The sequence below is a fragment of the Diachasmimorpha longicaudata genome, chromosome 7 (genome assembly GCF_034640455.1).
Source record: "Diachasmimorpha longicaudata isolate KC_UGA_2023 chromosome 7, iyDiaLong2, whole genome shotgun sequence".
Lineage (NCBI taxonomy): Eukaryota > Metazoa > Arthropoda > Insecta > Hymenoptera > Braconidae > Diachasmimorpha > Diachasmimorpha longicaudata.
In genome coordinates this window covers 5,233,242-5,244,642 of record NC_087231.1, presented here as the reverse complement: position 1 = coordinate 5,244,642, position 11,401 = coordinate 5,233,242, and positions in this window count along the sequence as shown.

Below are 11,401 nucleotides of genomic sequence, written 5' to 3'. Positions count from 1 at the left end.
CAGGGATTAAATATTATGTCCAAAAGTTTAAAGGGAAAAATAATAAGTGGATTTTTAATTTTTAAGAAAAATTCTAATGAAAGTAATTTCAGCCATTGAGAGCTGTTTTCAGTATTTGGTGATTCAAGTCAAATAATATTTATAAGGTTGAAGTTTCACAATCGGACTGCGTCCATATTCCCCAAAGATTTCAAATTTAAGGGTTGAAATTAATTAGTTATATGTAATCCTATCCAAGACTTTTTTATATTTCTAAGTTTGTTTGAAAGAGTGAATATAATAAGCAATATTATATAGAACTAGCACACAATCAATGCAACTAAATATCATTCTGTGTTCCGGAGTTGCAGATGGAGAAGACATTATTGTAAAAAAAGGACGTCTTTCCGAGATGAAAAAATAATTCTTATCAGGATAATTCGTATCAGCAATTGTCTATGGATATAAGAATTAATTCTTATCATCCATAGCGGAATAAATTATCCATAATATTGCTATTATAATGACTGTTTTCATGCTTGAATTGAAGCACGATAATTTATCAATTCTAAACTACTAATTTAAAAAATAACATTGGTGCGTTATTTTGTTGGATATTTTGTTAATACAATCTTCGAATTCTGAAGACTGACTGCTAATATTATTAGATTGTAAGAGAGAGTTTATTAAGACTTAATATGGTATGTCGTATTAAATTTCGGATTCAAATGATCTACGTAGATTATTTATTTTAAAAGCGGATGAAAATAATCCACAAAAGATTTTTCTACAATTTATACCTGCAATCATTTTTTTGAGTTTTCATATTCTGTTCGCGGAAAAATCTCATAGTTGTGATTATCTTTCATGAAAATTGGAGATACAAACACTGCATATCTTTAACTGTTCAACCAAAATCGGATGAAAACATGTACTATGTCGATAGGAGGAAAAAAGTTTTTGATTGGCTGAGTTTTTTTGTCAATAGATTTAATAAATTTAAATATAAGTTTTGTCACATAATAAAACTGTTTTCTGTATAATGTTGAAGGTAATAAATACATGTCTGCTTATCAGATATACCGTTCATATATTTATTGGTGATTCTGAACCCAATACAGGCAACGGTTGGAGCCTGGCCACAGCTCTGGTCGTAAATCTGGGCCAATTTCGGGCCGAATGGTCAGCCCAGAATGCGGCCAAAGTTCGGCAATAGGTCTGGGCCAATTTCGGGCCGAATGGTAAGCCCAGAGTGCGGCCAAAGTTCGGCAACAGGCCTGGGCCAATTTCGGGCCGAATGGTAAGCCCAGAGTGCGGCCAAAGTACGGCGACCGAAGTCTGGCCAAAGTTCGGTCCCAGGCCTGGCCCCGTGTTATCATCCCAGGGTCTAGCCAAGTTCGGCGCGAGTTTGGCTGGAGCCCGGGTGCCGAGCTACGGCAGCTCGGCGGCCGTGCTTGTACCAAGGTTGGCCCATTCGTTTTTTCCTACCTGGGTAGAGAAATAGTTGAAGGATTTTATTATCTAACGGTTGACTTGTAATTGGTTAGAGCTTAAAAATTAGGCTCCCCATCATTTTTCCATCAATGTCTTCAATTTTCAAAAGTGCACTATAAAAATTTAATAGTTTCGTAAAAATAATCCCCTAGAACGAAGCCCAATGCTGCAGTGAAGAGAGACATTTCGGTGACGTCTTCAGCCACAAATAATTTCATTAAAAAATAAACCCCAGGGCACGACAGGGCGATTATACTTGTTTCCTCAATGCCTCCATGATATACCGCAGCCTAGAAATCCGAGGAAACCCACAAAGTAAGTCACAAAAGATTTTAAACGAATAAATCTCTCTTTTCTCCTCTCCAACATCACTGAAGTGGGAAAAGACGGGACAAGGGCAAAGGGAAGAGGGTGCCAGAGGGCGTGGCTCACATGGGGTGATTTAGCGTCGAAGGTGCGTGTCTCTATCCAGCAAGTATGCCGCAAGAAGACAATATAGGTAACCCATCCGTATATTGGGTATGGAATACAACAACGTGGAGCTTGAGCGTTCGGGTTTTGGGGCGGCAGGTTTACAGCCGTTTAGTGTTTTACGGGCGTTTTATGAATGCCGCGGCCTTTCGTGAATCCGACTCACACACGCGGTTAAGCCGTCTTACATGCCGTACCACAGGAAAACGTTTTTATTCGACGCACTAACTCTTCTATGGTGCATGGGCACTATCGTTCGCGCCATCGAGTGAGATAGAAATCGCTGGAATAATGTGAAGTTTGCTGTAAATTTAAGTTCAATTATTTTTTGTAAAAAGTGGTGTCTTAAATAAGGGGTTATGGAATGCAGCAGGTACATAATATAAAAAAAAGACCGAGGATAGCGCAGGAAGGAAGCATTTTTATTGAAAAATCCAGCGCGACTGTACGTGAAAAATATAATGACAATTACCTCGTTAACTCATCATTTTTTAACAATATCCTTCCAGCAATATTTAGAGTGGTCTACGTCTGTTAAAATTGCTGAATATATCAGGCTGCCTTCCCACAACCCTCAATAATTTCCCACAATAAAAACCCTATCTAAATTTAAAAAATAGACGGAGGAAGTTCTCTGCAATATTCTGAAATTGAAAGAACTATTGAGACGTTGTAATTTGTCTGGATAAGTCACTAGATTAAATTCCGAAGAATCGAACGTATTTTGCTGCCTTCCAGACCCTGAAAACCGATAACAAGCTATTAATAATCATCCCCAAGACCCGAGTGCCCCCACACCCCAAAAAACCTATCTCCCCCAACCCCCAAACCTCGTAAAACTGATTCTGTAACCTGGAAACAAGGAAGAGAGCCAGCCTCTTTTGTTTCGTATCAAAAAGAGGGATATTTCGATTATCGAGAGTGAAGCGGCGCGTTACCTTTATACCCACTATGGCAAACGATCGGCTAACTCAGCGGTCACGCCCCCTACAAACGCCCGCTCCACCCCTTCCGACGCGCTCGTTTCTCGCCCAGCCCGATGTATATATTATACCCCAGTATACCTCACCCCATATCTCCTCCCTCCCCTTTGCCCGTCATTCGATCCTCACGAATACACCCGACTCTTTTTTTCCGTTTAAATTAATTTGCAACAATTAATTTTTAATTAAACCCCCATGAACAAATGTGCTGGAGCTGTGAGAGAGAGGAGTTTGTGACTGTTTTACACTTCGAGGAAGGCTCCTTAATTTTTAATACATTTTTTTTCAATCCCCATCGAGTCAGTGCCTCTTTTTTTTTTTTAATTGTTTTTAATTCAGCCCGTTGTGAGAACGAGGACGTGGAATAAAAATGGTACTGGTGGTGGTATAAACCCAACGAAATCCCCGCCTACCCATAACGATATTTTAATTAAAGCCAAGGCGCTCTCTGTGGCTGTTCGGCGGCTCTCTTCCGAGAGAAGAAATTCAATCTTGAGATAATAAATGATCGCTCCGTGAGGGGCTACTCCCTCTCTGCCCCAATGCCTCACACACCTCTTGGACAACACCTTAAGTTTTATGTGTGTGAGACGTGCTATTCTTTTTTTAGATTTTTTTACCCCTCCGCCGCTGACGATGCGACCAACACCTCACTATCCCCCAGTGTTTCACACCTTGAAAAAAATAATACCGATGATTTTCGGACAGTCATGCTCTGAAAATTTTCGGCTGATCGTCACCTCTGCTACTTCGTTATGCGCTGAGTATGCGAAGGGAATTTTGAATGTGACCATTGCATTAGATCGTCGGGAATTTCTCAATTTGCGGTGTGAGAATTCACTCGGCTAGTGCAACTCGATGTAAATGTAATTATTCTCTTTCACTTTCCAATGAATCATTGTTTACGGCCGTCCACAGCGTTCTTTATTAACTGAAATAATTACTCAAATCGTATATCACTCACAAAAGATCTCTGAAATTATCAAAATCATTAAAACGTCATAGCACATGTACATTTGCCTCCAGCGAGTGGTGAATCAAGAGAAAAAGAGAACAAAAATTCACCGGAAATTTCTCGTTTGTCATAAATAACCCCTAGTACGTCATCCACAAACGGAAGTGAACCAACCCGATTACAGTCAGACCCGAAATACAGCCGCAGTAGAGAATGAACCGTGGGATAAATGGAAATTTCTCCCTACCTGAAACATAATGGAAAAGGAACAACCCATATAACGTCAAAAATATATATCCTGGAAGCCCTCGTGTGGGTGTGGGACAGATACCCAAATTGATCCGTCATCCATATCCCGTGGGTAATAATTAATTTCGTCCTTCGGAGCCGAGTCAAGCGAGTCAGAGTTGCCGAAGTAACGATTGAATTTCATTCTGCGAATTCGTCACGCTCGTTTTATCCCTCTCATGACAGAGAAAACATTTCATTTCCTTTTTTTTTTCTGTTGTTATAATCACCTCGTTCATTGCTGAAACCCATTATCATTGGCGTAATCTAATCGATGATACTTCCCATCAATTTCATCATTATTTTGCGAAATTTTTACTGTCCGTCTCATACAGAAATTGAAACATCGACACATAGAAAAATACATGATATGATAAATATATTTAGAAACGTTTCAGCGGTGACATGTCGTTGCAGTAATCATTTAAGTTGATAAAAAAATTATAGACGGCGGCAACTGGTGATTCATTGGAAAGTGAAAGATAATAATTGCTACCACAATTTTAAAATATTGGTACCTCCGTTTTAATCCTAGAATGGGATTAAAACTTCCTTGAACGAGGTCTCGGATGGTTGAAAATTCAATAATAATGCATAAATTATAGGTATTAATGTCTGATTGAAATATAGGTTGTTAGAAGCACAGTAGGAACGGGATCGAACTCGTATGCTCGTTGGGCAATCGACTGTCAACTGGTAACGGACTAAACATATGAAAAAATCATTCAAAAGGTTAGACTGTCCAATTAAACCATAATTTTACGACTCGACATATGTTTTAATATTTTTTTATTACTAAATGGTATATTCAACATGTAATTGGTTGGAATACAGCCTCTCCATATCATTCCAATCATTCAAATCACGACGAACGATTTTATTTTTCTTATACAAATATTTTATTGGGAGTGAAAATTTTTTGTTTCATAATGAAAAATAATTTTAAAATATATTTTTTCCGTGGAGCATTTACCGCACAGTATTTTCTTCATTCAGGGCCAGTGTGCCCTCTATGTAGGCCATTTATCCCGTCTTCTTAAATATTCAAACGGATATATGTCTCTATTACTTGAGGGACAGGAGATATTAACTGGTGAGGGGCTCCCGAAGACACGTAAGCGTTGAGTACGTTTGACGAGTCCATTATAAAATTAATAACTATAAATCTCGCAGCACTCGGCTAAAGCCACTACACGGTAGCACGTGGCCGGCCATTTTTCATACTCCGGTTAATTACTCGCAGAGTGCAAATTGAGGGAGACCGTGGCATACACCTTCTCCACCACCGTCAGTGCAGCTACCTTTTTTCACCGACTTACTCCCGAGTTATCACGACTATCTGCATGTTGAGAAACAATTAGCAATAAATTCTGATGGAATATGCAACAATGTTAGCCATGATATGCGGGGGTAAATAAAACAGGCCCTTGAGAGTTCACCAAATATCGATTACCACCATAAACATTAAAAAATTCCATCATCTCCGCCTCTTCGAGTGCTAAAAATTACGGCAAAATTAAATTAAAGATGTCCGAGTCTGTGGTATGTTTATTAACGGCTTCGCGTGTGTCATATGTCAAAATGTAGTTCGTATAACTACAATTGATCGTATAATACAATTAATCGTATAACTATTGACCCTTGTCCTTAATCCATTCAATTTAATCAATCCACTAATCGCAGATCTCTAATAGTTAACCCTACCTTCTCCCGCAATCTGCAAAAAATTTTCAACAGCAAAAAAATCAATGAAATGAATTGAAATAAAGCCTCCGCAGTTCCCTAACCATCGGCTCCCACCATAAAGATTAAAAAATTCCCCCAGCCCCGCCTCCTCGAGTGGCAAAAAATGGATTCAAAATTAAATTAGCGGTAAAAAAAAAAAAACTGCGCGTTATGTTTTTTTTACGATTTCCTCGCGTGTCGCCGGTAAAAATTCAGTCCAAGAAATAAACAATCATGACAAAAATCTCGATAAAGCAATCAGCGGCAATGGGTGCCACCAAAAAAGCAAAAAAAAAAAATTTCAAGTCCCACCGTATTTTGAATGCTTAACGGGTGTAAGAGGAGGGGGCGTGGGGTAAAATTACCCGGGGATGAGGCTCGAAAGACTTTTATAAGGTATGGCACGATATAAGTAACCAGGCTCGCGTGCCCATCAGGTATTACCCGTAGTAGTGGCTCCGAGGTCCCTTGCGCGCCAGCAGCCAGTTTGAATTTCGAATGTTAACGTTTCAGGATAATTCCATCGACGGGGTGTTCTAATTGGCCTCTCATTACCGATGCTCGCTTGTTTCCTAACCAGTGCACTCGGCCCATTCTCAACTCCCTCTCTTACCACTGGGGGCCAACTACCACCAAGTCTCTCCCACTTGTTCACTTTGCCGCTGTTCACTCTCCCCCTCTCCACCCCCCTCCCCCTCCTTCTATCCCACCCTTCCGCCAAAACCTCGGCCAAACGATCCAGCAACCAAATCGGTGGCCCAACGATTATTGCTAGTTATTATCTACCGCGGGACCGTTCGATTTAATGGCCAATTGTTTCGAACGCCGGCGCGCTACTCTCTTAATAGATATTTACTGGCCTCTGGCTTTCCAGGCCGAAATTCAGTGGATACCCACACAAAGTCACCCTTCACCTCGTATTACGCAATTCGCCATTTTCCCGGGACTGGAAATTTATTTATCATATTCAAATACATTTATTCATATTAAAAAATACTTTATTTGGTGTAAGCACTATGCCAAATGACTATCAATTGAAAATGTGGGTGAAATAATTAACGGTTTGTAATTACTGTTTCTATTTGTTGGAAATACGTATATTTACTTGGGAGTCGTCAGGAGCACGGCAAAACAGGAACAAAGAGCTCGGTAACTTCCGTCGATGGAGCCCTCACCGGTCATTAATATCGATAAGTAAGCCATCCCTTTGGCAAATTATGAGCTTGCAAAAATGTTGAAACGTTTGACAGCTGTTGGGGCCGTCCATTCTATTATTAGGGATCTTCTCAAATTTTTAATTGAAAAAAAAAGGCGCATTGGCGTCGTTGACCGGTGGGATGCTGCAGCCATCAATTTACTCGATTATCCACTTCTATAGCAATGTGGCTCTTTCAAGAGATGTAGAGATTCACCCCAGCTCGGTGTGTATGTTATACCGCTCGTCCACGTCTTCCGTGGACAGAAAACCTACTATAGATTACCAGGCCTGTTATTACGTTGCGGGGCGGAGGTTTTTTCGGGACCAAAAATTGGTTTTTAATGCCGGGTTCGTCGCTTTTATTCTTGAGACCCCGAGGCCAATACGTCATACGTCTCACTCACTCTCTCGTTCACCTCTCTCTCTCACACACATGCACCACTTGTACCGGATAATAACTATATTACGCTGGTCTCTACGACCACGCGTTGTTGTCTTCTATAATCCCTCTCTCGTATGTCTAAGATCGTTTGGATCATCACACGCTAGTTGGTATGATTGTCTTCGTAATGCTGGATAAAATGCATCGGCAACTCGCACACAACCGAGCACCATCGTTGACCCATTCATCATGGTGGAGGTCCGTTGGGGGAGATAACGAAATGCAAAATTTCTGGAAAATTATACAATGGAGGCAGCATCGTGACTCCCCATCTAAATCATTAAAGTTACATTTTCGAGAATTTCGTGTTACTATCATTTGACTTACAAAATAATCTCATTTTCGGAATTTATAACTATGATAATGGGGCTTTTTTATGGGCCGATGTTTATGGGCTCAACTGTTATTTTATTACTGGCGAGCCGGCTTTCCCAAGAGTTTTGGATTAAACACCGGAGCGAATGGGGTATTCATCATGTCTGCGACGCTAGACAGTTGGTTAATCTCCACCGCTAGACTATTTTTGTCTTCAATATCGAGATATTGTAACCAAAACCACCAACATCCCCCCAATTGTATAATGTATATTCATACCGACGAATCACCCGATATTCCACCCCTCCAAGATCCGCATTGCTCGTGTCCCGACGATTTATTATGAGAAACATATCGCACATTTTCTGCCGGGCCGGGACTTTGGTGCATGAAAAAACCCATCGGTGGGTTGAAACAGGCAAAACCTCACGGCTCGAGGAGGTGCTAGTAAGAGGCGGGTACATGCCTCGTAAACCTTAGATTTACTTCTGGCTGGCCGCCATCAGAGTAACGTGTTGTATGTTTGGATCGTACAGCACAACCCCAACCGCCCCTCTGCCCCTCCTTTTCCCCCCCGGCCCGTCGGCTCGTTTCCTACCACCTTATTCAACTCCTTCAATGTGCCTCGAAGAACCGTCTCGAGATACTTATCGTTGATATTACCGTGCCAAGTTATACAGCCGCGAGAATTTTCCCCCGTCTTTTTTATTCCGAACTGTATCCCCCTGACCGACGAAAAACCTCAAACCTCGATATCTTTAACTGTTGTTTTATTTCTGTACAGTGAGAGACACTTGATTTTTTTTATTACACTGTTCCGTAATTTTTCTATAATGTTGAAGAGTCACTGACAAGAACCTCTCCCTTGAAACCGGCGATATCCAATTTTTTCCAAGCATTTGATTTATTTTTCCCGGGTGGATTATATTGCATGAGAATATTCAATCATTTTTATACCGCAGGTTCTGATTGCGTTAAAAATAGCGGTCAGGGTCTGAAGACCCTGGAAAAAATAAAGGTTAAAATATTTTTGTATTTTTTCTAGTGATATTCCAGATTTAGCCCTTTTTTCATTCCATAAACCTTCGTATGCTCAGCTGCTCCTCGGCCCCTGAATTATTTAACAAGTAACATGGAAAAAGTGAATATAATCGCCCTCCACAGCTCCCGGAGGGCAGATCAAAAATTGGTTCGATTTTATATCCCCCACCGCGTTCTTCTTATAAAGTTCTTAAGCTCAAGCTCTACTACTGATGATAACACTGCTTATGACTGATTAGAACATTCCCCCTAAGCCGCCCATGACATCCCAATTTTTCCCAGTTCTTCATTTATTCTTGCACCGATAATTTTAACAATAAAAAAAAATTAAGAAAGTTGAATTATTTTTATGATAAAAAATTATAATTGAATGTATTTTTCCCGATGCAATCTCGTAATTCATTCCAATTTTTCCCATCTCCTCATCAATAAAAAATCAAACCTCGATATCTTCAGCTGTTACTTTATCCCCGTAACGCGTGATTTCGAAAGTAACATGGAAAAAGTGAATATAATCATCTGGAGTCCCCCGGAGGGCAGATTGAAAATTGATTTGATTTTATACCCCTCGTCATGTTCTTTTTGCAAACTCCTCAAAATGCCACGATACTTTGGTGTATGCGCACCAAGTCCACGAAGTTAACCAGTATTGGCAGGGCCCCCATATCATTGATCTCACAAGCGTAAGCGGAATAAAATTCGGTAATAAAATTTGTTCCCGCCAGTTATATCGTCGACTGGGGTACAGACCAACGAACGAGGGCAAGAGGGGTTGGATGCGAAGCTCAGGAGCAAGTGAGAGAGACGCTGGTTTTGCCTGGTTTGCCAAAAGGCGGCTATTAATTTTTTATCTCTCATCTCCCTGAATACCCAATACAAACTCCCGAGAGATGAGCATACGAAAATAATCGAGTGATGGAAAAAGACACATAATCCCCCGAACTCCGGTGTTTTTTTCAATATTCCAATGTTGCAGACTCATAAAAAAATAGCATGTCGAAATTATACTCAACCCGAGGCACCCACATGGCGAATTGAATGAGCAATTCATTTGCGTTTGTATACATATAAGTCGTTATTAAGTCGTCCTTTGAACCCCCATTAGAAGGCCAAAAATGATGGAGTAGAAATCGATGCGAGACGGGGCAATCAATACGCCCGTCGCGACGAATACATGCATATTGATGCGCAGAGAGAAAAGTCGGAAAAAAATTCTAGCGCTCGACACTACAAACGAGGTCCGAACTGCCGAAGTCCAGTGGTTAATTAAACCAACATAAAAATTGTAGATCATCAATTTTTACAAGAATGTACGAAAAAAATTCTAGTGTTGAGGGTAAACAATTTTCCAGCTCATCAATTTTTCTTCCTAGTTCAGAACGTATCGACTGGTCATCGGGCAACGGTCGGCACGCCGAAGCGAGGCGAACAGCTGGCACTTCCAACTGAGAAATTTTCCTGTATCGATACATTGCACGGCAACACTGGTACAGCACTGAAATTATTTCCAAAGTTTCCCACAAAAATTACCTGACTGCTCTCCGTGTGGGTTCTGGTAGTACATAATTGCAAATGATGCAGAAACTTGTGAATATCAGTTACGTTTTTTCTGAAGTTATGGCGAGGGCCCGACGGTGGGACGTGGGTGGGGCCACCCGATGTGTACGCGCGCCGGGTCCCATCGGTTCCCCCCTCTCCCACCCACTGACTGGAAGATCGTGAGTGCCGATAGTCGAGTACCTCTGGGAACTATCGATATCGATTGTCGATCGGGCGTACCAAGTGGTTTATGCGAGCTCTCAACCTTTTAACCTCAACCGTAATAACAGCGAGGGGCACCAATGGATACATCGACGGGTTTATAAGGCCCCCGATCATCTCTATCCCCTCTCGCCGTTCTGGAGTACCGCGATCTGACCGATCAAACTGGATCTTCGTTCACGATCCTCTTGGCCACTCCCGACCCGCAATAAATCGTCGTTAAACAATTTTTAAAGTGAGGGAGGGTAAAGTGAAAGACATATTGGTGGAGTGAGAGGGGCCCGGCGAAGTGAGAAATAGCGGGTATGTGAGGTTCACCTGGACTTTTTTTACTCCGGGGAACGGTTGGGCGGACGATACCGCTTCTCGTCGGAGGGCGAGGAGGGTTCCTGAGAGGCCGCTAAATCGCCAGAGTCCCTTCGGGGGGAGTACGGGAGGAAAGGTAAATTATTCGTGGATCTCGTCGATTAAAGGGCGCTGGGTCAAGCACCTGCCGGATTCACACATACTGTGTTTCGGGGTTTTTTTAATTGATCGCGTTGATACCAGCGGAGGTGATTAACATTTGAGTGAATGGGGACTGGTTTAATCATTTATCGAAACGCTTTTTAATTAGTCCTCGGGATTATGGAAAATACTTGGCGAATGTGCTGTGCTCTGATGTATTTTTACGGCGGGTTCTGTAAGAGTTAAATTACCAACAGTATTTTTCAGAAGTTCCACGAGTTAGCCATTAAACAATTGGTCGA